We start from the raw sequence: 27,181 nt of genomic DNA on the forward strand, positions 1-27,181 counted from the left end.
TCATTGCTTGAAGTTTCTCTGTGTGCCCCTGGTGTGGGTTGGGCCATGAGCAGATGAAAGCTCTGGTACTAGGCCAGCCCTGGACAAAGGGAACGGTAGAAGCCACCCACTCGTGCAAGCAGGTACAGGGTCCCACCAAACTGCTATGCAGATGAGGAAGAGACTGACTAGGACACAGTGGGGATGACCTGCCCACTGGGGACCTGACGAGCAGCCAGGGGGAAGAGCAGGATCTAGATGGCCTCACTGTATCCCCGGGTCGCTGCTCCTCCCCTCTTTCCTCTCTGCCCTGTTTCTCTGTGTGTGCGTGTGCATGTGCTTGTGTGTGTGTGTGTGTGTGTGTGTGTGTGTGTGTGTGTGTGTTGTCAGTCCCCTCTGTTCCTCTCCCCTACCACCTCCTTCTGCAGTGCTGTCCCTTCTCTGCTTCTCTGTCTGCTTGCTGCCCCATCTTTCCCAACTACCTGCCACCGTGTCCACGGCAGTCAGCGTCATCTCTCAGCCCCCAGGCCACCTTTCTTGCATGCTCAGGCCAGCATCCTTAAAGCCCAAGCTGTACTTCCTGGGAGAGTGGCAAAGGGCCCTGTGGGGGACAGGGGTCCACCCCGCCTATGGGCCACACTGCAAATGTAGCTGTCGGGGTCAGGGCCAGGCTACAGGGAACAGGCCCCACTCAAGCCCCAGTCCCAGTGTGGGGACTGCTCAGCACCTTCTCCCCCTTCCCACCTGCGTCCAACAAGCTCTAAGACCTATACGGATGAGGGAAGGTCAGGGCCTGAGCTCTAGCCAGGCCTGCAAGCCTCTAGGACCCAGCTCTCAGCATGGACTCAGGGTGGCATCAGCCTGCCAGCTGGGTGACCTGGGACAGGCGGTAAATCATCTGCGTGTCTCAGCGTCCCCAACTACGGAACAGGGGGGGAGAAGACTCCCTCCTTCTTAAAGTGCCTCTGAGGACTGGATAGGAATGGACAGACATGAAGAACTTGGCACGGCAGTTGCTGCAGTCAGTGGTGAGAATTCGGTTCCGAGTGGCAGCAGCAGCGAAAGAGAAAAGCCCAGAGAGCACCAGGAATGCCCACTTGGACCTTCACCCTGTTGCTGGATTAATCAAAATGGGTAAAGAACCCTAAAGGTCTTCAGAGCATCTCCTAGAGGCCAGAGTCACACAACATGTGAGCCCACCGTCCAAGATGTCACCCAGAACCAAAGGGCCTGACACCCAGAGAAGGAGGCAATGCAGGCACTTGCCCAGGGAAGAGAAAATGCATGTAGCCCTGCCATGCCCGGCTGATGGGTCTGCAGGGGCGCGGCTATGGGAACAACTCTTGTCCCTTAGTGCTTCAGGCCCAGCCAGGGGAGATGGCTGGCACCCACTGCACTCCCGTTCCCCTTCCTCAGTTCAGCCTTCAAGCCCAAGAGATCTGTGAATCCCCCAAGGGTTGGGAACGAGGGAGTTGACCCCCCCATGGCGCCTCTGCAGGCCTGATTCTTGCACTGGGCGGTGACCCAACAGAAGCTGTGCGTGTGCACAGGGGTTCCTGCACGCGCGCTCACTCCTCAGGTTCCAGGTTCTAAAGCTGTGTCCTGGCAACAGGCCCCGCATTGTGCTCTAGGCCTTCAGCCGTGACTTGGCAGCTGAAGGAGAGCGCTGCGAGCCTAGTTCGCTATCCTCAGCGTCTGACCTTACCGGACTGCTCTATGGGCACCTCCTTGAGCAGGCCACGCCCCTCCCCCCATCCCCGGGCTCTGCGGGGTCCGCACCTGCCAGGAGGGCTGGTCCGCCCCCACCGGGCTCACTGTGGCCGCAGACAACTCTTGGAGGCCAGGGCTCACCCGGCGGTCCACGCCCCAGGGTCCACTCACAGGCGGTCCTCCAAGTACCCCGCAAGTTGGCATCCGCGCTCCATCCTAGCAGCTTGGAGAAGGTACTCCGGGACCCCGGCGACCCCGCGCTTTCTTCTGGGGCTTCTTACCTCCTCCTGTAGGTGGGGCTGCCGGCTGAAATCAGTGCTGTCAGATGCCACATCACAGATGTCCTGCCGCTGCCGCTCCAAGTCCATCGTGGACACAGTCACCCCCTGTCTGCTGCAGAAGCGGGTCATCACTGGGCTGCGGCCCTCAACACCCAGAAATGACCATGGTGACTCCACAGCGGAGCAGGTGTGCAGAAATCCCAGACAGAGCGGCAAAGGGACAGCCCAGATAGAGACTCACAGAAAGGACCCTAAAGGCACTGAGGCCCCACAGGGAGCATTTAGGCGCCTGGGGGTCCAAGGAGGCCTCTCTTCCTTTGTGCCCAGGCCTGGGCCTCTGCTGAGAGCCGTCCCCCGGAAAGAGAGCTCAGAATACCCATACAATAAGAAGTCCCCCAGCTCCCACAGGAGCTCCTGTCCCACTCAAAATGCCATCACCAGTTCTTACAGTTCCACCAGGGGCTGCCACCCAGTCCAGAAGAAGAGGCGTCTGGCCACAAGTCAGGCCTCACAGACCCCGAGGTCCCCCAAAAAAGTCAGCCAAGAGAGCCCCTTGTGTCCTGCCAGAGTGCCTGCACTTTGCCAAAAGAACCAGCCGGAAAAGGCTGCCGATACCACCACGGGGCAGAAGGCAGCGCAGAGGAACTATTCATCCCCAGCTGACTGTTCCAGGCCCCGAAAACGCAAGTTTCCTCTGCTGCCACACAGGCGAGGGGAGCCTCTGAGGCTGCCATCACCCCCTGAGCCGGGGTTTCGAGTGACTGTTGAGGACCTGGACCAGGAAAAAAAAGCTGCTCTCCAGCGCATCCAAGATGCTCTTCGAGGGGACACAGAGGCCACCTGCAGCTGTGGCCCAGCTAGCCCATCCAGTGCCTTGGCCCTGCCTGCTGCAGTGGCTGCTCCCCTGCCAGCCTCTGACTCCCAGGTCACCTCCAGGGACTGCTCCAGTTCTTCCCAGCCTCTCCCCTTGGGGTCTCACCCTGGCTGCAGTGGGAGCAACGTTGCATCTACCCAGGCCCTCTCGATGCCGTCCGGGGACATCACAGCCTCAGTCACAGGCCCCCCAGGGCTGCCTGCACTGCCTGGAGGTAGGGGCAACCCGGGATCCACTGCCCAGGCCCCACTCGGGGCTGTTGGTGGGCAGTGGCCCGGAGCCAGCACCCTTCAAATCTCTCCCGCGCATGGACAGCCGGCAGCTCAGGCTCCAGACCCACTCCAGGCCGTGAGCATGGCAGTAGTCCAGCTGTCCTTGGGCAGTGGCACCCAGGTAGGTTATGTGGTTCCCTTACCCGCATCTGCCTCCCGGGGGACCCGTGCCAGTGCCCAGCCAGGCTTGGTTACCTCCTCTGCTGTCCTCGCCCCTGGAGCAGCTGCTGCCCCTGCCTTGACAGCGGCCCCCCAGTTGCCCAGCGCTGTGTCCTATGCTGGGCCCAACAGCCAGCACCCCGGCCCCCCAACTGGCACCACAATGCCAGCCCCCATCAGCATGGGGCTTTCGGCAGCACCCACAGTTTTGGGGAGAGGAGATAATGTTGCCGGTCTGTGCTTCAGATTTGGGGTTCTCTGCATCACAGCAGCAACAAGCAGGGCCCCAAATGGCCCGCAGGGCTCCAGGGCAAGCCGGGGCCCGAACACAGGGGGCCGACCACGCCAGAGCACCCTGTCGGGGACCACGGGAGCCAGCACAACGAACCAGCCTGTGTCGGGAGCCCCGAGTTTCCCTCCCTTCAGTCACATCCCCAGGAACCTGAGCAGGAAGAGGTCTAGATCAGACGGCTACAGCACTTCCAGCAAGGCCGCCTGCAGGGACGGGAGCATCCTGGCCTACCATCCTAGTGGACCCACGTCCCTGGTCAGCAAGGCCCAGAGCAGCCTTGCCACCAAGACCCCCTCATCCCCTGCCCAGAGACTGATTAGGTGCAAAAGAGCTTCACCGGGCAACAAGACATCTTCCTGCACATCCCAGCCCACTGCCGCTGCCCCTGCCTTGACAGCGGCCCCACAGCTGTCCGGCGCTGTGTCCCATGCTGGGCCCAACAGCCAGCACCCCGGTCCCCCAACTGGCACCACAATGCCGGCCCCCATCAGCATGGGGCTTTCGGCAGCACCCCCAGTTTTGGGGAGAGGAGATGATGTTGCCGATCTGTGCTGCAGATTTGGGGCACTCTGCATCGCAGCAGCAACGAGCAGGGCCCCAAGTGGCCCGCAGGGCTCCAGGGCAAGCCTGGGCCCGAACACAGGGGGCCGCCCACGCCAGAGCACCCTGTCGGGGACCACGGGAGCCAGCACAACGAACCAGCCTGTGTCGGGAGCCCCGAGTGCTCCTCCCTCGCGTCACATCCCCAGGCACCAGACCAAGGAGAGGTCCAGATCCGACGGCGGCACTTCCACCAAGGCTGCCCGCGGGGACGGGGGCGTCCTGGCCTCTCCTCCTAGCACCACCGCCTTTGTGGTCAGCATGGCCCACACCAACCTTGCCACCAAGACCCCCTCATCCCCTGCCCAGAGACTGATTAGGTGCAAAAGAGCTTCACCGGGCAACAAGACATCTTCCTGCACATCCCAGCCCACTGCCGCTGCCCCTGCCTTGACAGCGGCCCCACAGCTGTCCGGCGCTGTGTCCCATGCTGGGCCCAACAGCCAGCACCCCGGTCCCCCAACTGGCACCACAATGCCGGCCCCCATCAGCATGGGGCTTTCGGCAGCACCCCCAGTTTTGGGGAGAGGAGATGATGTTGCCGATCTGTGCTGCAGATTTGGGGCACTCTGCATCGCAGCAGCAACGAGCAGGGCCCCAAGTGGCCCGCAGGGCTCCAGGGCAAGCCTGGGCCCGAACACAGGGGGCCGCCCACGCCAGAGCACCCTGTCGGGGACCACGGGAGCCAGCACAACGAACCAGCCTGTGTCGGGAGCCCCGAGTGCTCCTCCCTCGCGTCACATCCCCAGGCACCAGACCAAGGAGAGGTCCAGATCCGACGGCGGCACTTCCACCAAGGCTGCCCGCGGGGACGGGGGCGTCCTGGCCTCTCCTCCTAGCACCACCGCCTTTGTGGTCAGCACGGCCCACACCAGCCTTGCCACCAAGACCCCCTCATCCCCTGCCCAGAGACTGATTAGGTGCAAAAGAGCTTCACCGGGCAACAAGACATCTTCCTGCACATCCCAGCCCACTGCCGCTGCCCCTGCATTGACAGCAGCCCCACAGCTGTCCGGCGCTGTGTCCCATGCTGGGCCCAACAGCCAGCACCCCGGTCCCCCAACTGGCACCACAATGCCGGCCCCCATCAGCATGGGGCTTTCGGCAGCACCCCCAGTTTTGGGGAGAGGAGATGATGTTGCCGATCTGTGCTGCAGATTTGGGGCACTCTGCATCGCAGCAGCAACGAGCAGGGCCCCAAGTGGCCCGCAGGACTCCAGGGCAAGCCTGGGCCCGAACACAGGGGGCCGCCCACGCCAGAGCACCCTGTCGGGGACCACGGGAGCCAGCACAACGAACCAGCCTGTGTCGGGAGCCCCGAGTGCTCCACCCTCGCGTCACATCCCCAGGCACCAGACCAAGGAGAGGTCCAGATCCGACGGCGGCACTTCCACCAAGGCTGCCCGCGGGGACGGGGGCGTCCTGGCCTCTCCTCCTAGCACCACCGCCTTTGTGGTCAGCATGGCCCACACCAACCTTGCCACCAAGACCCCCTCATCCCCTGCCCAGAGACTGATTAGGTGCAAAAGAGCTTCACCGGGCAACAAGACATCTTCCTGCACATCCCAGCCCACTGCCGCTGCCCCTGCCTTGACAGCGGCCCCACAGCTGTCCGGCGCTGTGTCCCATGCTGGGCCCAACAGCCAGCACCCCGGTCCCCCAACTGGCACCACAATGCCGGCCCCCATCAGCATGGGGCTTTCGGCAGCACCCCCAGTTTTGGGGAGAGGAGATGATGTTGCCGATCTGTGCTGCAGATTTGGGGCACTCTGCATCGCAGCAGCAACGAGCAGGGCCCCAAGTGGCCCGCAGGGCTCCAGGGCAAGCCTGGGCCCGAACACAGGGGGCCGCCCACGCCAGAGCACCCTGTCGGGGACCACGGGAGCCAGCACAACGAACCAGCCTGTGTCGGGAGCCCCGAGTGCTCCTCCCTCGCGTCACATCCCCAGGCACCAGACCAAGGAGAGGTCCAGATCCGACGGCGGCACTTCCACCAAGGCTGCCCGCGGGGACGGGGGCGTCCTGGCCTCTCCTCCTAGCACCACCGCCTTTGTGGTCAGCACGGCCCACACCAGCCTTGCCACCAAGACCCCCTCATCCCCTGCCCAGAGACTGATTAGGTGCAAAAGAGCTTCACCGGGCAACAAGACATCTTCCTGCACATCCCAGCCCACTGCCGCTGCCCCTGCCTTGACAGCGGCCCCACAGCTGTCCGGCGCTGTGTCCCATGCTGGGCCCAACAGCCAGCACCCCGGTCCCCCAACTGGCACCACAATGCCGGCCCCCATTAGCATGGGGCTTTCGGCAGCACCCCCAGTTTTGGGGAGAGGAGATGATGTTGCCGATCTGTGCTGCAGATTTGGGGCACTCTGCATCGCAGCAGCAACGAGCAGGGCCCCAAGTGGCCCGCAGGGCTCCAGGGCAAGCCTGGGCCCGAACACAGGGGGCCGCCCACGCCAGAGCACCCTGTCGGGGACCACGGGAGCCAGCACAACGAACCAGCCTGTGTCGGGAGCCCCGAGTGCTCCTCCCTCGCGTCACATCCCCAGGCACCAGACCAAGGAGAGGTCCAGATCCGACGGCGGCACTTCCACCAAGGCTGCCCGCGGGGACGGGGGCGTCCTGGCCTCTCCTCCTAGCACCACCGCCTTTGTGGTCAGCACAGCCCACACCAGCCTTGCCACCAAGACCCCCTCATCCCCTGCCCAGAGACTGATTAGGTGCAAAAGAGCTTCACCGGGCAACAAGACATCTTCCTGCACATCCCAGCCCACTGCCGCTGCCCCTGCCTTGACAGCGGCCCCACAGCTGTCCGGCGCTGTGTCCCATGCTGGGCCCAACAGCCAGCACCCCGGTCCCCCAACTGGCACCACAATGCCGGCCCCCATCAGCATGGGGCTTTCGGCAGCACCCCCAGTTTGGGGGAGAGGAGATGATGTTGCCGATCTGTGCTGCAGATTTGGGGCACTCTGCATCGCAGCAGCAACGAGCAGGGCCCCAAGTGGCCCGCAGGGCTCCAGGGCAAGCCTGGGCCCGAACACAGGGGGCCGCCCACGCCAGAGCACCCTGTCGGGGACCACGGGAGCCAGCACAACGAACCAGCCTGTGTCGGGAGCCCCGAGTGCTCCTCCCTCGCGTCACATCCCCAGGCACCAGACCAAGGAGAGGTCCAGATCCGACGGCGGCACTTCCACCAAGGCTGCCCGCGGGGACGGGGGCGTCCTGGCCTCTCCTCCTAGCACCACCGCCTTTGTGGTCAGCACAGCCCACACCAGCCTTGCCACCAAGACCCCCTCATCCCCTGCCCAGAGACTGATTAGGTGCAAAAGAGCTTCACCGGGCAACAAGACATCTTCCTGCACATCCCAGCCCACTGCCGCTGCCCCTGCCTTGACAGCGGCCCCACAGCTGTCCGGCGCTGTGTCCCATGCTGGGCCCAACAGCCAGCACCCCGGTCCCCCAACTGGCACCACAATGCTGGCCCCCATCAGCATGGGGCTTTCGGCAGCACCCCCAGTTTTGGGGAGAGGAGATGATGTTGCCGATCTGTGCTGCAGATTTGGGGCACTCTGCATCGCAGCAGCAACGAGCAGGGCCCCAAGTGGCCCGCAGGGCTCCAGGGCAAGCCTGGGCCCGAACACAGGGGGCCGCCCACGCCAGAGCACCCTGTCGGGGACCACGGGAGCCAGCACAACGAACCAGCCTGTGTCGGGAGCCCCGAGTGCTCCTCCCTCGCGTCACATCCCCAGGCACCAGACCAAGGAGAGGTCCAGATCCGACGGCGGCACTTCCACCAAGGCTGCCCGCGGGGACGGGGGCGTCCTGGCCTCTCCTCCTAGCACCACCGCCTTTGTGGTCAGCACAGCCCACACCAGCCTTGCCACCAAGACCCCCTCATCCCCTGCCCAGAGACTGATTAGGTGCAAAAGAGCTTCACCGGGCAACAAGACATCTTCCTGCACATCCCAGCCCACTGCCGCTGCCCCTGCCTTGACAGCGGCCCCACAGCTGTCCGGCGCTGTGTCCCATGCTGGGCCCAACAGCCAGCACCCCGGTCCCCCAACTGGCACCACAATGCTGGCCCCCATCAGCATGGGGCTTTCGGCAGCACCCCCAGTTTTGGGGAGAGGAGATGATGTTGCCGATCTGTGCTGCAGATTTGGGGCACTCTGCATCGCAGCAGCAACGAGCAGGGCCCCAAGTGGCCCGCAGGGCTCCAGGGCAAGCCTGGGCCCGAACACAGGGGGCCGCCCACGCCAGAGCACCCTGTCGGGGACCACGGGAGCCAGCACAACGAACCAGCCTGTGTCGGGAGCCCCGAGTGCTCCTCCCTCGCGTCACATCCCCAGGCACCAGACCAAGGAGAGGTCCAGATCCGACGGCGGCACTTCCACCAAGGCTGCCCGCGGGGACGGGGGCGTCCTGGCCTCTCCTCCTAGCACCACCGCCTTTGTGGTCAGCACAGCCCACACCAGCCTTGCCACCAAGACCCCCTCATCCCCTGCCCAGAGACTGATTAGGTGCAAAAGAGCTTCACCGGGCAACAAGACATCTTCCTGCACATCCCAGCCCACTGCCGCTGCCCCTGCCTTGACAGCGGCCCCACAGCTGTCCGGCGCTGTGTCCCATGCTGGGCCCAACAGCCAGCACCCCGGTCCCCCAACTGGCACCACAATGCCGGCCCCCATCAGCATGGGGCTTTCGGCAGCACCCCCAGTTTTGGGGAGAGGAGATGATGTTGCCGATCTGTGCTGCAGATTTGGGGCACTCTGCATCGCAGCAGCAACGAGCAGGGCCCCAAGTGGCCCGCAGGGCTCCAGGGCAAGCCTGGGCCCGAACACAGGGGGCCGCCCACGCCAGAGCACCCTGTCGGGGACCACGGGAGCCAGCACAACGAACCAGCCTGTGTCGGGAGCCCCGAGTGCTCCTCCCTCCTGTCACATCCCCAGGCACCAGACCAAGGAGAGGTCCAGATCGGACGGCGGCACTTCCACCAAGGCTGCCCGCGGGGACGGGGGCGTCCTAGCCTCTCCTCCTAGCACCACCGCCTTTGTGGTCAGCACGGCCCACACCAGCCTTGCCACCAAGAACCCGTCATCCCATTCCCAGCACCTAAGAGGACGTAAAAGAGCTGCACCGTGCAACAAACCATCTTCTCCCCCATCACAGCCCACTTCCTAAGGGCCCAAGAGGCAGAGGCTGGCTGAGCCAATAGCTACCTGGAGAAGTATCTAGTGGTGTACTTCCATGTGACACCGGTGCAAGACTAGTGTGGAACAGGAGACACAAATCAAGCCTGGTACTGGAGCAAGACCGGACTCCCAGCCTTCCATCCAACATTGGGAAAACTTCCCAATCCCTGACCTACCATTTTTAAGGAAGGTGGGGGCCTGAGGCCTCGTCTGTGATCCCAGGGGCCATGGGCCTTAGGACAGTACACGGAGATCGTGTCCCTTTGGCCTCCAGTCCCACAGCTCCTGGGACTCCTGCCGCTGCCCACAGATTTCCCCTCCCCTCTCCCCACGTTCCTCTCAGAACCTTTAGGTCGTGTTCATTTCATTAATTAAAGCCTGTTCTAGTTTCTCTGCATAGCTCTCTTGAGTCTCCTCTGTGGGTCATGTGGGCAAAAGTTGGGGGCCGAATGGATGCTGGCATGGGAAGCCAGACGCCACCGTTTCCAGGTTCCCGTGGCCCAGCGGAGCGGGTAGGGCTGGAAGGACAGACCCTTGAAGAGTGAGAGTAGGTTTTCCGTTTCGGGGATGGGCCTGGGAGAACACCGGCCTGGGGAGGGCAAACTGGGGAGACTCACCCTTGCCTATTGGAAGCGCTGCTCCTCTCCCACTGGGGACCCCACGGAATCTTCTTGCTTCACAGCCCTAGGGCGATGTAAAGACACTCCTGGCCTAGAGTATGGGTCTGGCATCCAAGATTGTGGCTCAGGGCAAAGGAGGACAGCTTTGCCTTGAGGGTATGACAGCTCCCTGAGCGCTGAGTGACATCCCACTTCATACAAGCACCAGGCCTCCCTCCGTGCATCTCTTCCCTCTGCCAGGCCTCTGGGGGCCCCTTCCTGATGGCACTCAGGAGTAGAATGAGGAAGAAACAAGTCACCTGGGAGAGGGAGGGAGCAAGGACGACGCTGAAAGGACTGTCCCCCCCCAAAACTCCTCAGTCCCATATTAATTAGATACAAGGTCACAACCAACAGACGAGAAGGTTATACATGTTATACATTAGTCTTGGGTCTTGTAGGTCAACCAGAAGGAATGGGAGTCCTACATCGACCATAGTCTTGCAGGTAAACAGAGTAGGCTGTGCCTGGCCCAGCAGCATGGAATTTTTGGCTGATAAAACCTCACTCATATGTTTTTAGCTAAGTTTTATCCAGGCCTGAGACAAAATTAAGGAGAAATTATGCCATAAACTAGAAATTCCCAATCTATAAGGGTAGCACACCCATCAAGGACAACACAATTATTAGTAGATCAGGACATTCTGCGGGTACCGCCCCATTATCTATGTTGAATAAATGGAAGATAACAAGAGTCAGGTGGAGCTCTCTACTACTTTGTTGAATCCTTAAAAGGGACACTTGAAAACAGGTGCCAGGAGCAGTAGGTGGCCTGATACCTTCGAAATTCACCAGCGGATAAGAAAGGCAAGCATCCTAACTGCACCCCTCCTCTGTTTCAGTGCATTGCTGCAAGAAAAACTTTAGAAATTTCCTTTGCTTTTTTTGGACAGGGTCAAGACTTAAGACTTATAGCCCAGATATCCATTACACACTCCTTGTAAAACCACTAATCCAAGATCCACTCCACTAAGGAGCACACTCCCAAAGCAAGAGTTAGCTACACTCCCAGTCTAAAAATATTTACTGCCCTAATTGAAATATTTACTTAATCTGAAAAACAGTGTAACCACTTTATAGTTGTCATATCCTTTTATGAGGTCAAAAAGAACACAGAATTGCATAACTAGATGAGAGCATAGAACAGTATCATCAAAACCAAGTATTCAAGGAAAACACCCACCAACTGTTCAAAAGTACAAGGTCACGAGTATAAAATAAAGGGCAGCTGTCCTAAGACCATATGCTAATGAAGCCATGTCCTGCATTTATTGGACATGGAGTTTGGGGCTTGTCAAAACAAAGGACTGAAAGAAAATTTGCCCTCCTGCCCACCAACCCAGGTTCTTCCTTGTGGCTGATGGCATCTTGTTAGAAACATCTTAAATTTTTAAAATGCCCATCACCTGCTGCCAAACAAGCCTGATAGTTTAAAGTGAACTGAGCTACACCACATAGTTCTGAGCATGGAACAGGAAAAGGACGGTTTTAAGAAATAAAGTGGAATCCTCAAAAAATTCCACAGGGAGTGAGCAGTCAATCTAGATAATTTTCCATCTGCCCAGCTCAGACATAATCTTTAAAAAAAAATTAGTTTTACATGGCTTTCTGGTTTGTTGACACAAATAACTTAATAAAATTGTTTTGCTAAAACCCTGATTTTTTTCCCCTTTGAACTCACACAGTATCTACATATTCCATTAGTTGCTTTTAATACTTCACTTGTCCTTTAAAAAAATCTGACTTTTAAAAGGAAGAGAGGGGTGTAAAGATATGCAGGTAAATATAATAAGTGCTTTTCTCTAAATAAGCTGCCAGCATGTTCATTGCTGTATTTCTTTTATTAGTAAAATATTGGAAGCACCTTAAATAGTTTTCATGAGGGAACTAGCTAAATAGTTATTGATATATAAAGGACTGCAATACAACTATTTTTTTAAAAGTAGCTCTATCTGTACTATCATGAAAGATTTCCATTACAGTATTCAGTGAAAAAATTAAGTTACAGAACAACATGCCTAATGTGAAACCATGAATGTAAAAAACAAAAATATATTTGTGTGCTTGAAAGTTTGGAAGGATTTTACCAATATCTGAGAAAGAGATGGATAGAAGGGAATTACTTTTTGCTGTATACCTGTCTATGATATTTGTTTTTACTACAAGTAAGAATCAGATTGTAAAATAAAGAAAAATGTAAACCTAGGAAAAGACTCTAAGTGCACAAAAGATATACATGGGAAAATGGATATTTCTATTTTCCAGTATGCTTTTTTAAATCTACTCTCTAGAATTTTATATCATGGGACATATTATATATACTTTTTAAATAAAGTAAATTTTCTTAAAAAAAAAAAAAAGAGTGCCTTCAGAAGGGGCAGAGGGAGAGAAGGAATCTCAAGCAGACTCCATGCTGAGCGTGGAGCCCAATGCAGAGCCCAATCCAATGACCCCGAGATCATGACCTGAGCCAAAATCAAGAGCTGGACACTGAACAGACTGAGACACCCAGGCACCCCCCAGAGGCAACTTTAGATCCTTATCAGTGATCCTGAGCCAGCATGTCTCACCCTCAAAGTCACCCCACCCTGGACTCTGCAAACTGCTTCTCTGTTCACTAGGTGGCTGGGAGCTGAACTCTGCTGAGAGGCCACACCAACAGGAGATTAGAGGCCCAGAAGGAAGACGGGAGCTCCCCCTCCCCTCTGTGTCTTGTCCACATTGCCTAATCTAGAAGCCTAGACTGGGTGCCTTCAGCCCCAGTTCCAGCCCTGGATTCCAGTCTGCAGTGTTCCTGGTGCACATAGACCTAGCCTTGTTCCTGCCCCTTCAGAGATGACAGCTCCAGCGGAACTGGGAGCCCATCTCCCAGCCCCCAGGGCCACCCTGGGGCTCAGGATGCCAGCACCCAGGCTCCGAGTTTCAACTCTGCAGGGTGCCTGGTCCAAACTTCAGTTTTTTTTCATTAACAGTAAAATACACACCATATGGAGTTTACCACTGTAATCACTTTAAGCGTACAGTTCAAAATTGTTAAGAGCATTTGCGTGGTGGGTGCAACCAAATTCCAGAACTCTTCTCATCTTACAGAATGGAAGCTTTATCCCCATTGAACAGCAACTCCCTATTTCTCTGTCCTCCCAGGCCTGGGCTGTCACCATTTTACTGTGTATCCATGATTTTGACCACTGTAGGTATTTACGTAAGTGGCATTGTACAGTAATTGTCCTTTTGTAACTAACTTATTTCCTTTAGCATGATATCCTGAAGATTCATGCATGCTGAAACAGGTGTCGGAGTTCCCTTTCCTTTTAAGGCTGAAAATTATCCCATTGTGTGTATGGGCCACATTTTGTTTATCTGCTCACCATCCATGAACCCCTGGGGTGCTTCTATCTTTCGGCTACTGTGTGTAGTGCTGTTGAGAACACAGGTATACAAGTATTTTTGAGATGCTGCTTTCAATTCTTGGTGTGTACCCAGAAGCTGAATTGCTGTATCATATAGTTATTCTAGTGTTAATGTTCTGAGGAATTCCTAAGTGTGAATAACTCCAAACTTTCCCCTCTGTGCTCCATGCCATAGGGGTGGTCGCTTGTTCCCCTTGTGTTGTTTTCATTATTTTTAGTTCCTCAAAAATTCTTTCTATTCAGTTGTGGATAATTTTGTTGCATATTAATTTTTGGAAGATAAACTTTAGAACCTAATGTTTAGTTACAGGATATCCAGCTTGGGTTGGGATTGGACTTGAGTACTCCACAGCATCCTGACTGGGTTTTAACAGCAATGCCCATTCCACCTGCTGAGTGGAAGACACCAATACATGACATACGCGTGACAGATGAAGGGCACTCAATACATCATCCATAGGTTTCTCACACCCTGGGTTCCCCTTGCTTAGGTCTGGAACCATGTTCCAGCCTTATCTCCAGTCTGGATTCCTTTCTTCCCCCTCCTTTTTTAAAAAAGATTTTATTAATTTATTTGAGAGAGAGAGCAGGAGAGGAGCACAGAGGAGAGGGAGAAGCAGATTGCCCACTGAACAGGAAGCCAGATGCGGGACTTGATCCCATGACCCTGAGATCATTACCTGAGCCCAAGGCAGATGCTTAACTGACTGAGCCACCCAAGAACCCCAAGTGCTTTTGTTTTTAACCAGACTTAAAACAGGGAAGGTACAGGGATATGTATTGGGTGCCCTTCAGCAGGAGGTCAGACAGAGGACTGACAGACAGATGGACAGATCTGGACAACAGTTCACATTGGGACATCAGAAGGTGAAGTTCTGGAAGGTGCTGAGATTGGACAGTCCCACCTCCTGGTCCTCCAAGGAGACCAGCAGGATCGAGAGGAGTTTTGAGTGTCCAGGCCCCAGGACATTGGCTGGCAGTAGCTGGTACATGGTACCTACTCAGGAGATGAATAGGAGGAAGAAGAGGAGTGAGGTCGGCGGTGGGGGGAACGCCCCACCTATACCTGTGGCTCTCACCCTTCTGGGGCAGAAACCCGGACTTGGGGGATCTGGGAGACATTTGCCCTTTCCCTCCCCATGCACATTCCACCTGTTGCCCACTCCGTGTATCCCCTCTGCTTCTCCTGCGTTTCTCTGCTCCCCCTACCCCACCCAACTACCCCATGGTTTCCTCTGGGACAGACTGAATCTCCAGTTTGGAGGATTCACTGCCTCATTCTAGATCTTACTTCTCAGCCTTCCCCCAGCCCCATGCCCCTCCCAAGGCCCCACAGCCCCTCCCCCAGCCCACAGTTCCTCCCCCTGCCCCACAGCCCTTCCCCAGGCACCACAGCCCCACCCCCGGCCCCATGCCCCTCCCAGGCCCTACAGCCCCTCCCCCCACCCCACAGCCCTTGCCCAGGCACCACAGCCCCTCCCCCATCCCCAGAGCCCTTGCCCAGGCACCACAGCCCCACCCCTGGCCCCATGCCCTTCCCAGGCCCTCAGCCCCTCCCCCCACCCGACAGCCCCTCCCCCCTCCCCACAGCCCTTGCCCAGGCACCACAGCCCCTCCCCCCCACCCCACAGCCCTTTCCCAGGCACCACAGCCCCTCCCCCATCCCCAGAGCCCTAAGGCCAGGCCCTGCTCCCTCCCTGCCCTTGGGAGGGAGGTGCACCATGGTGGTCCACATGGGTGGACCATGTGACCTGTCTGGGCTAATGAGATATTCTTGATGCAATGCCTCCAGAGGCTTGCCACGTCCTTGTGCCCTGGAGTTGGGCAAGCTTTCATTCCTGGGATCCCCCGAGAAGGTTATGCACCAGGCAGAGGCGCCACTTCAGATATGGCCTCTGCAGAAACCTGAGGAAAAGACCCAAGTCTATTCAGGAGCCTAAAGCCATGCCCCGCTCGCCCGTCCCAGAATGAGGGTAGCCCAGATCAGCTGTAGCGAGGTGAACCCGCAGAACCCTGGTCATGAGAAGAAATAGCCTTTGTCTCAAGTCACTGAGGGTCGGATGCTTTGTTACGTGGCGTGGCTGCTCGGTTTGCGGGCTGATGCAACCCTGGTCATCCAAGCTCCCCCCCTTCCTCCTTAAGCCCAACTGTCATAGGGATGGTCGCTGTAGCAGGAAAGACTTCCCCATTAGAGATATTCTGACTTTCTTCCAGAGGCTTATTCCTTAGTTCATGTGCCAACATACAGAGATCCATGCTCAGCCTTAGCAGGGGCGACAAGAGGCAAGAGCGGGGTGGTTCTGCAGGAGGCTGAGACATACGCCCTTTCTTCGAGAGTGAGAGAGCGGGGCCAGAAGCCAGCAATCACATGGCAGGGTACTGGCCACGTTTCTGACCCAAGAGCAGACCACGGGGAGACAAAGTCATCATTCTGCAGATGCCCATGTTTCTTCTTAAGACAAATTATCTCTATTTTTTTAAAAATCCCCAGTAATTACGAGTATCCCTTCTTCTGCACACACCACATGAGCCAGTGCAACACAGCCTTTCCATATGTCAGTACCAGTTACGCCTTCTTTTAAAGCGTGTTCTGTGCATCCTTCTGGAAGGAGGTGAATGAAATGTTCTTGTAAATGGACAAATGATTCACGGGATCATGACTACTTCTCACCAGCTGCATCAATTCTAGGCAGCGATGGGACTTGGTGAGATATTATTTACAACTTGTTAAAAACACTCCTTGAGACACTTCAGGCCTTGTTTGATCCTGGTGAGCTCAGCTGAACGTGGCTGGGATGGCAGTCGGCCGAAACTGGTCCTCCCGGCACACCCACGCTGCCTGGGCCCAGAGAAACTGCATGCCGGCATGGGGAGGATTCTGGAACTCTTTCCTCTGAGAGGGAGGACGGGGAAGCCTGAGACATGCACGGGACTTTACTGGGCCATCAACGAGGCATTCGATCAGGCATCGATCCAAGTGACATTCTGTCTGGTGATGGGGTCACAGCTACACAGCGCAAAGGACAAACACACAGTCCTGCTCTCAGGTTGCCTATGGTCTCACAGAGATATGGTTCCCCGTCTATTAGGTAGTCTTCAGGAAAGAAATGACCTGGCTTGCCTGTCCCTTAATCTCCTCCTCCGTCAAATTATGAAAATGAAAATGGTAATCGCCTCCCAGGACGGTGGGGACAGCCACGTCAGCCAACATATGTCCACCATACCCCCTTGTTCCCTGAGAGGACCCTGAGCTTGTTGGGGCGGCCATGCTTCCTGATGACGGCTCACCTTCCCAGGCTCTCTGCGGCCACGTGGGCCACGCACCCCGGTTCCTGTCCGTGAGCACAGATAGAAATTTTGGTGAGCGCATTCCTTTCTGAGTAAAAGGACAAAGTTTCGCGAGAGACGCTGCTCATTTGCCTTCTCTCCAGAAACACCTGAATGGAACCTCTGACCACGTGGGACCAAGGGGACAGTGACGGGCTGGAGGGGCCTTGGGCTCCGGACGTGCTCCTGGGCATCTGTCAGCCGTGTTCTACTTAGTTCCAGACAGTTCTTGCTTCAGCAGCTGTCTCACGGGCGAACGTGCTCTGGACAGTGTGAGCCCACAGGCTGCCAGGTGTGCGGGAAGTACTCCGTGGGGCCGCACTGTGTGGTTACTGATGCCATGAGCACCCAGCACGGTGGCGTGGTGAGCAGGTGCGGACGCCAGATGCTTCACGGGGCCTGCAGTCCCAGCCAGTGCCACGGGCTCTGAGCCTCAGAGGTCTTTCCAGGCGGACCCCTCTGCTCCTCCCAGCTGTCCTGCCCTCCACGGGGCCTCTACATTGGCCGTTCCAGGAGGATCCAAGCCGGAGCCCTGGCTTCAGTCCTGCGCGAACCGTCCGCCTCGCTTATTTCCAATGGGGGTCTGCTCCCAGCTCACTCCCAGATGAGAACCTCCCGGAGTGACCCCTCACCATCAGTAGCCCCTTGACGCTCCCGTCCTTCGGGCCCGAGTGCCGACACTGCCACGGACATTTCAGCAAGGCCTGGGGAGACACAAAACATACCTCACTTTCAAAAATTCAATCCTAAAAAAAAAAAAGAATCATGCAATGTTTGCTTTTTTACTGTGATATATTCTTGTTAACTTCAATATAAAAATGTTTTAACTTCCCTGCTGATGGAAAAAATTAATTGTATTCGAGGAAGATGCTGGGTGTTCAGCCGCAGTTCTGAGCGCCCCCTCAGAGGGCGTCCGGGAGCTCCCTGTCCTGTCCTCCATGGGACGTGGGTGCCCTCCTGTGACCCCTTGTTCCACACACCGTCCCGTCCTCATGGAGTGTCTTACCTCCCTGGCCACTGGCAAACTCCCGGGTGTGCTCCTGTCTGAGAGTGCCCAGCAGGCCGGCTGTGCTAACCGCTTCGGCATCTGGTCCCACCACGCACCTGTCAAACACAGGGGACATTCTGTTCATCGTGGAAGGCTTCCAGTTACTCGTGTGTGACCAACGATCCCCACACCTAGAGACCCCTCCTCCCGAGGGGGACAGGTGCCCCAGGAGCAAGCAGGCACCAGCTGCCTGGACGCGCCTCAGTACCACAAGCCCCCGGGAGGCGTGAGGACAAAGAGAGCGTCTGAGAACAGATGTGCCGGCCGGTGACGTCCCCACGCACCCTCGCAAGCCGTCTCTGCCCCGCACCCGAGTGTGGAGGTTGAGGCTGGGGCAGGAGGGCAGGGAGGGACCTGCTTGCTGCTGGGAGGGACCCGGCACGGAGGGACCCGTCTCTGGCGCCCCGTCCCTGGTATTTCTTACCCCCAACCCCACATGGGAAACTGAGTGCTTGGTGTTCATTCTGAGCGCGGGTCAGTGGTCTGTACAGGAAACCGGGATGGGCTCTGGTGTTGGCCACATCCCTCCAGAGCCACTTCTGTGTCCCCCACTCTCAGGGGCCCAGCAGAACAAGGGGGGCTCTAGGCGTCTCCTCCGAGCCCCTCCCCTCGGCGCTCTGGAGGGGCAGGCTGCCCTCCGGGAGCTGTCCGTGGCTGTGGGCTAAGCCTCCGAGGTCTAACAGCCCCTCGTCTGCCATTAAGAGCTCTGTTATGGGAGCCTTCATAGCAGGTGTCATTGAACAGACATTAAGACCCAACTGGCCATGGTTAAGGGGACCATTAGCACATGCCTGATGTTTGCCTTGACAAACGGAGACCCAGCCAAGCACTCATGTGATAATGGACCGGGAAACACCCCCTGGGGGGAAGTAACAGGATGGGGGGCGGGGAGGGCACGCACTGCCTGGGGCCCTCAGAGCATCTGCAGACTCTAAGTCAGCCTCGCCCTGGCCACCCTGGGTCTCTGGTGCTCCACCAAGGAGGTGGGGACCGCTGCCTGCCCCACCAGCCTAAGCATGCTCCGGGGAAGCCTGCCTTGTGACGGCAGGACAAAGGGTCACGCTGCCTCAGTTTCCCCTGAGCTGACGGGTCTTTGGGAGCCGAGACCAGCGTCAAAGCGAGCCGAGCTCATTTATGCTTCTGTGGGTCTGAAGGGTGCAGGCCCGTCAGGGCACCGACACCCCACCTCCAGCGGAACTGCGCATCCGCACAGGTGGCTGGCCCCGCCGACCCACTCTCCCACCTGCAGCCTTCCATGACCAGGAGGCGGCGCAGTGTGGGGTGCAGACGTGCGCTTTGGGTTCAGGTCTCCCTGGGTTCGATGCCCAGCTCTGCCCCCTGCGAGTCAGGCTCCTCTTTTCTGTTCCTGTGGGGCGCTGCGCACACCATCCCTCTGGCCGCCCAGTTCCCTCTGCTCTGTGTTCATGCCTGCACCTGCTGGAGAGTGGAGAGCCCAGGGTCTCCTGGACCCTGCCACTCCCCAAGGGAGCAGACACCCCCTAAATCACGTTTCATCCATGAAGATCCCTTCCCTGGGCCACGCCCGATGGCGAGCACAGCCGGAGACTATCCACAAACCCACCAACCTGCCCACTGACCAGACCTCGTGCCCCCACCTGCATACCCAGCCCCGGCCATGCGCTCAGCTCACTCCTGCCATGCTTTCTGCTCCCAGCGCCCCAGGTACCACTTCCTCCTACCTGCTCCTCCTCCTCCCCTTTCTGAGCCCTTCCCTGCCCCCACCCTGCCTCCTCCCAGGCGGTCCCTCCCCCTGAACCTATGGCTCTCCATAGCCTCCATGTCCCTCAGCCTGTAGGCCCCTTCTGCTGGGCATATGCCTTCAGGACCCTGCCTCGGGCAGCCAGGTCCTCCTCCTCCTCTCTCTCTGCCATGTGCTGTGGTGACCAGCACTGTATGTGAACGTGCTCTTGCCAGACTCACCCCGGCCCTAACGGAACGTCAGGTGCACTCTACCCGCCCACTGAGCCAGTCCCAAGGCTGCGCCCTGCCGAAGGGGTGGGAAGGTCAGCACCCCTCGTGCCGGGCCTGTAACCTTGCACACTTAGCCCCCAGCCACAGACAGCCTATAGCCCCCCGTGCCTGGAGTGCAGGGCACTCCCACGGGCCGCAGCCAGCCAAGCCCGCAAGTGTCTCCCGTGGGTCATCCAGCCCCTCTCAAGCGCACAAGTGCCTCCTCTAAGATCTCTCGTCCCCCGTGAGTGGTGGCACTTTTACTCTTAGGACCGCGCTCACTGCATCAGACATCGCGGTCCGGAGGGGGGGGTCCTGGATCATCCCCCAACCCAGACACAAGCGTCCTTACCAGACACACACACAGAGGACAGGACACACGGACACAGAGACAGATGGAGGGACGCAGCCATAACCACAGACACTGGGGCCACAGCGGCTGTGCAGGGCCAGACAGACCCTGCCTCAGAGCCTGGCCTGAGTGGCTGCTGTGGCCTCGCCTCGCGCATGGACGTCCGGCCCCCCTGGGACACTGATTCCAGATCCCCCAGGGACACTTAAGGGGCAGCGGGCAGCTTGTTAGAGTCTCGTGGGTGCTGAGGGGCAGAGTCCCAGCCTCCCCGTGAAATGGGGGGGGGGTAGTTGGTAAAAACAACCCTTTGCCCCCTGGGTTGCTGTGGACTTAAGGGTGTAGAAGAATGGACCCATGGACAGCAGGGAGGGCCCACATGGGACACAGCGTGTGCTTGGAAGGCACCTGCTGTAACAGCCCGTCTGCGGGGTCCCCAGCTCACGCGCTCGGGTCTCCGGGGTCTCCGGGCTCACACGCTCTGGTCTGAGGGATTCCCCTTCTCATGCACTGTGGTCTGCAGGGTCACCCGCTCTCGTGCTCTAGTCTGTGAGGTCTCCCGCTCATGCACTCTGGTGTGCGGGGTATCCTGGGCTCCCGGTCTCTGGTCTGTAGGGTCCCTGGCTCACCCGTACTGATCTGCAGAGTCCTCTGCTCATGTGCCCTGGTCTGCGGGGGTCCACCGCTCATGTGCTCTAGTCTGTGGGGTTTCCTGCTCGTAAGCTCTGGTCCGCGAGGTCTCCCCGACTCTGCACTCTGGTCTGCGGAGTTTCCCTGGCTCATGCGCTCTGGTCTGTGGGGTCTCCCCCTCACGCACCCTGGTCTGCGGCACCTCCCTGGCTTGGGCGCTCTGGACTGTGGGGTCCCCTGCTCACAAACCCTGGTCTGTGGGGGTCTCCTGCTAACGTGCTCTCGTCTGTGGGGTCTCCCCAGCTCTCGTGCTCTAGTCTGGGGGGTCTCCCCAGCTCTGCACTCTGGTCTATGGGGTCTCCCCAGCTCATAAGCTCTAATCGGCAGGGTCTCCCCAGCTCACTCACTCTGGTCTGCGGGGTCTGCCCCTCATGCACTCTGTGTCCACCCCGCCACACAGCCCGTGTTTCCTAGCCACCACACTGCTGACACTCCCTGCTGAGAGGCTGTCCTGGGCTCTGTAGGATTTGAGTGGTGTCCTTCCACTGCATTCGCCCCGGCTTGGCTCCCTGTCATGCGGAACGACCCTGGCTCACTCTGGCCCAGGTTGGGAGACACCGCTGCCCTGGTGGAGAACAGCCTACTAGGTGGAGGGATCAGGACTTCAGAACCTGGGGCTCCCGCTTGCAGCGGGCTTGGGATGCAGGCAGGGGTGCTGGGTGGAGCACTGGAGCCGGCAGATGGTTAGCAAAGGCCCAGGGGTGGGCAGGCCATGCAGGCGGTACACAGACAGGGCCCCGGATCGCCCTGGACAGTGGCACCAGCTGCACGGTGACTGCAGGTGCTTCGTGAAGCCGTGATGTGACGTGAGCCATCTGCCCATCACGGGGTTGGCTGCCCCGTGGCTGTTCCTGCTGTTCCAGCCAGCTGAGTGAACCCTTAATGGGATGCGGGACAAAACATCTCTTCACAGGGCTGCAAAGCCTCCCAATCAACTCTTCAAATAAGAGGCACACGCCCAAGATGGGGGTGGGAGTGTGCAGTGTGATTTGGAGCAGTGTCTCTGCCAGGGCTGAGATTTCTGTCGTGGTGATAGAGGTTCCTAAAGACCCGGGCCCCCCGGCCTGTGATGACGATACTGGCTGTTGACAGACAAAGCTGAATCGGAAAAAGAGAGACCACGCTTGGGGACTGTCTCTTCATTTTCCTTTCCTGTGATTGCGGTCCAATCCACGGCGGTGCCAGCCCCTCCCTGCGGAGCTCCAGGGTGGCCCTTTCCCCCTCACCTGTCCTCTGCCTAGAAACTGAGGGGAAGAAGCACGAAGTCCCTCAGACTCTGGAGGTCTGAGCCCATGCGACTCTGCCCTTTGCTGCTGTGTGACTTCAGGACAGGCGAGCCTGGACCACCTTTCTGAACAGGACAAGGACGGCCACGATGATACCACGCCTGCTTACTAGTGGCTTATTCCAGAGCCCACAGGAGTCACGATAGCACTCTGAGGGCGTGTTCTCACTACTCCCATCTTACAAAAGAGAGAGAGGCTTCGAGAGGTCAGACAGTTTGCCAAGGCCAAGCACCTCATCAGGGCCACCCTGTGTGGTTGTTCCAGTTGTGTACTGCACAAAGGAGCTCCACCTAGGGCGACAGTTACACTGCCGATGAATGCTGACGTCCAAGACAGCATGAAGTGGGCACAGGGCTCCCAGCGCCCCACTGGGCATGTCCGAGAATGATTTCCTTCATGACCCACCCAGACGCCCATGCCCGGATCCCCATGCAGGAGCACAGGAGCTCACGCTCCCTCTTGGCCTGACACCTGCTGCGGAGCAGACCCTGAGTCGGCTCTGGCTGCCTGGCTGGGGGATGGAGCAGGTGCACGCTGGTGTCCATGAGACTGGGAGCCCAAGGGAACAGCAGGTGGACGTGGGGCACCAAGCAGGACCCTGCCCAAGGACCAGGACCACAAACGCTGCTCTCTAGCAGTCTGGAGGGTAGACAACTCAAGGCAACCTTGCTGGCTGGACCCAGGCGTCACAGGGCTAGCCTCCCTGGCCTGACCTGTTTCCTGCCTTTTCCAACCTGCCCTTCTGCGCCCCAGGATCTCAGGACGGCCCGAAGACAGAAGGGAGCCTCACATGAGGCCTGTCCTTCAGGGTCCGGGTGGGTCCCACCTGCTTGCTCAGTGAGGAGCACGGGAGGGGCGTCAGCTCTCACCAGGCCCCGAGATTCCTGTAGGTGGATGTTTCCCTAAATGTTCCCTGACTCCTGCCCAACATGCTCCTCTGGTGCTTCAGCAACCCCTCCGTTCCGCCCTCCAGCAAGCATGTCGGGCTCCAGCTGCAGCACAATGTGCGAGTTCTCCACACACCATGCTGCACCACACGGGATGGGGACTTCATGCCAGCGGCCTCTGTCAGTACTGTGCACGACCCACTCTTCCCTTTGCACGACTGCCACTGATGATGAAGTCCTTGAGACTGTGCTAGGGTCACCTCCACCAGGAAGCCCTCCCTGATTACTCAGGAGTCGCCCTGAAGATTCTCACCCTCTCTATGTCAAATGACAGTCCTCAGCTCCGTTGCCTGTGCCCACAGGGGCCTGCACTCCCCTCTGTCATGACGTGTACCACTCTTGGTGCTCACCTTCTCCACCAGACTTTGATCCTCTCCACGCTGTGGACTCTGTCAGCAGGGACTTGACCAACTGAGAAAAGCTTTCCTCTTGGGTGGGGTGGTCTCAAGGTCTGGTGTGGACCAGAGCCAGGGACTCACAAGTCCTTGTGACTCTGCTAAGTCGGGAGCTCCTCACCAGGCCACCGCCAGCAATGTCCGAGGCTCCCCATCCCCCGCACCTCTGGCCCCCCTTCTGGTCCTGAGCTTATCTGGGACAGGGCAGCTCCTCACAGACGTGCTCTCAAACCCTCCAGCAGGCGCCGAGTGCTAGCCATTCTTCCCAGGGATACCGTGAGCGTTCCTGTGCCAGGACAGAGCATGCGAGAATCTGACGTGACACGCTCCCCATCCTCAGAGAAGGGTCTGACCAGTGAGGAATGGGCCGCAAGGCAAACCACTGGAACGCGATGTGTTCGCACTTGGGTCGAGCAAAGCGCTGTGCGACGCGGTGCTGAGACGGGCTGGCCCTACCTGGAGGAGAAGGGGTTGGCTCTGGCCGAGAACAGGTAGGCTGTTCCAAGCAGCGCACACGAGGTTGGTTCCAAACTGCACAGCACTAGAGCGCCTGACCAGCCCTCCATGCGGCACCCAGGACGCAGGGATGAGGGATATCCAGAAGAGCCCAGCCCTGGAAGAAAGGCATCTTCACCGCCAGGACAAGGGACCTAGAATTTGCCCTGCATGCGACAGGGGCCAGGACAGTCCCGTGCTTCATAGAGACACCACCTTCTTGGGACCTGAGCCAGCGCCCCAGCAGCTGATGACTTGCTGGCTCTGAGCTCCTCCGGCAGCAGAAAGGACAGACAACCAGGAAGGCCCAGGAGGCAGGAGACCGGAGGCAGCTGTCCTTCTGACGGGGATGTCCTCTTCTTGGCCGGATCCTTCTGCAGCCCTCAAAGCAGGAGTTCATCAAGGAACAGACAGAGTGACGGGGCCATGGACACCTCCTGGATCCTGGGAGCATGCTCAGGTCCGGGCGAGATGGCGCAGAGGTCAGAGAGAACATGGCCTCACTGGGTCGAGGATGCGGTCCTTCCTTCCAAGGAAGCCACGGTCTCCACATCCAAACCATCTGAACAGCTTCCCAGGTTTGTGGTCGGGATGCAGCCCTCGAGCACGGAGGGAGGGAGGAAGGAATCAGATGCTGCCAGGCCTCTCCCCCAGCACCATGCACCAACCAGGGAGCCCCAGGCCAGGGCAAGCTCCTTCCCTGGACATGAGGACCTGGGCCCAGCCCTGGGGAAGCAGGACGGAGAGGAAGACTACGTTCTTGGTGCTGGTCCTGCCGGCCTGCTGGTCATCCCCTCAGGACCAAGGGGCAAGAAAGAGCAAAAGACAGAGTTCTCGTCCCCAGGGATTCTCAGTCCACACAGCAAGAAAGGCCCAAAGGAGCGCCCCAGCTCATGGCCCCAAAGCCACTGGAATGTCACAGTGTCCAGCCCCTCCCTGGTTCTCCTGCACGAGTGGGAGACACAGCTCCTCTGAGAGACCCCCGCGTCCATGGCGATGCTCCCTTCCCGCATCCATGGCGACGCTCCCTTGCCTGTGATCCTCCACACCCGTCTGAGCTGGGCCTGCAGCCCCAACCGTGCAAAGATCAGCTTTTTTCTCAAAACAAGGAGTTCCCTGAGGCCGGTGGCTTTGTCAAGCCCCAGGCATGGCCTGCAGCAGGTGCACGGTCCCGAGTCCTGAACTGCAGAAACACGTGCCATTAGGCCCCCGCAGGAGCTCACGCGGTGGGTGCGCCACCCGCCCTAGATCCTTCCATGCTGCTCTCTGAGATGCAGGACCTCAGCACCTGGATGAGCAGAGAAGATCACTGACAGTCTTTGCCCCAGTGGAGGACCCTCCTTTCTCAGGGAAGTAGGTCCTTGGTGGCCAGTCACACCCCCTGGTCAAACCATGGGGCAACCCCTCCCTGAGCACAGCTGATGCACCCCCACCTCCACCAGGCACCCTGGAGTGTAGGACATGTACGGGCTGGGGCGAGCCTCCAGCGCTGGAGGCCAGTGGGTGACCAGCACAGAAGGGCTCTGGGGGGCGTCCAGGAGTGGGCAGCCCCCAAGAACCATTCCCCCGGGCTCATGGAAACTGTCCACGCGGTGGAGAACCCCGTGAGGCCAGCCCGTGATGGTCCGCCAGCGAAGGAAGGCAGGCATCAGTTTAAGTCTGTTGTCTGTTCTTCATTCCAGGAGACTGAAACTGGGACCGCACGGTGGAAAGGTATTTCTGAACACTCAGAGTGGATGGTGGCTTCCAGGCCACTGCCATCCCCGTCACCCTGAGGTCACGGTCAGCACCGAGACGCACTGCTCACAGCCTGTCTCCCTCTTGAACTAGAGGCAGGCTGTCATGCCTCTAACGGGTTTCCCACGGCCACCGGGAAAAGTCACCACACGCTCTCTTGCAGCTCTGGAGTCACGAGGTCTAAATTCGGGGCCGTGCTCCCCAGGCAAGTGTGTTCTCTTGTCTCCGAGGAGTCCAGACACAACTGTGCCCTTGCCCCCGGGGCCCTCCTCCACCTCCAGCAGCGGCGGCGATCCTCCACCTGCTTCCCTCGCTCCCGGTCTGTCTCTTCCACACACAAGCCCACACACAGCAACATATACACGTGTGCACACACATGCCTCTGCTTCCCTTGTCTCACCTCATCTGATGCAGACCCACCTGCCCCCACGTAGGAGGCTCCTCGCACGGAGCTGGTGTGTGGCCCAACAATCCAGGATCACCCCACCCCCAGTGAGAACCTTGAATCAGTCACATCGGCGAAGCCCCTCCTGCAAGGGGACGTCACACATTCCCAGCTTGGGGGCAGCAGGACGTGGCATCTTCTGGAGGCCGGGACCCCATCTGGCCCAAGCCCCGGCCAGCTCCTCAGGTGCAGCTTCTAAAGCCCCTCGGGCCTTGGGCTGATCGCCCCCCCCGACACCCCAGACAGAAGCCTATCTGTGTGGCTCCGAGCAGTGTGCCACCCCCGCCGCCCGGCCCTCAGTTTCCCGTGTGTGCAGGGCCATGGGCTTCCAGTTCTGCCATCCTGCCGCAAGACCGCTCGGCACACAGGCTGAGCAGGGAGGGCCCGGCCGTTCGCTCGCAGCCCGGCAGTGAGGACACCTGTGTCCAGAGAGAAGCCGCTCACCCAGGACCCAGTCATGGAACGTGAAGAAGTCCCTCAGCTTGCGAGTTCTAACTGAATCAGCACAGATTTAACTCGGGCGTGACGTAAGAACATGACCCCTAAAAACATCCACCAGTGCTGCTCTACGGGGCCTCCCGGAGGAAAGATGCCCTCGGGGGGGTTCAGGAAAGGGCCACCTGGCTGGGGCTGTTAGCCGGAGGCTGGGAAGGGCTGGCGGGAAGCGTGTGAGGAAGGATCTACGACAGGCCAGAAGATGTCACCCTCCCACCTGGACGTCCCGAAGCAGAGGACGCGGTGTAGGGAGGGTGACCAAGCCGGCCACGGGTCCGAGGCTCAGTGTTCTTGGCTCCAAGATGCCTGTGCCCCTCAGCATGGCTCTGAGACGGGTTGAAGGCAAACCCCTCGTGCTGCTCGGCCAGCAACAACCTCCAACGACAAGTGTCCACTAGACCTCCTGACCTCCGTCTGACCAGCCTTCGCCCAACCCCAGAAACACTCTTACTGGTTCCCACTCTGCTAGTGAGGAAAAAGCCCTCCTAATAAAAGCTCCTCACTAATAACAAGAATCCCCTGTTGTGGAAATTTGGCACACATTCTTCAACAACAAAAAGGAAAACAG

This window comes from Mustela erminea, chromosome 15, assembly GCF_009829155.1.
Source record: "Mustela erminea isolate mMusErm1 chromosome 15, mMusErm1.Pri, whole genome shotgun sequence".
NCBI lineage: Eukaryota > Metazoa > Chordata > Mammalia > Carnivora > Mustelidae > Mustela > Mustela erminea.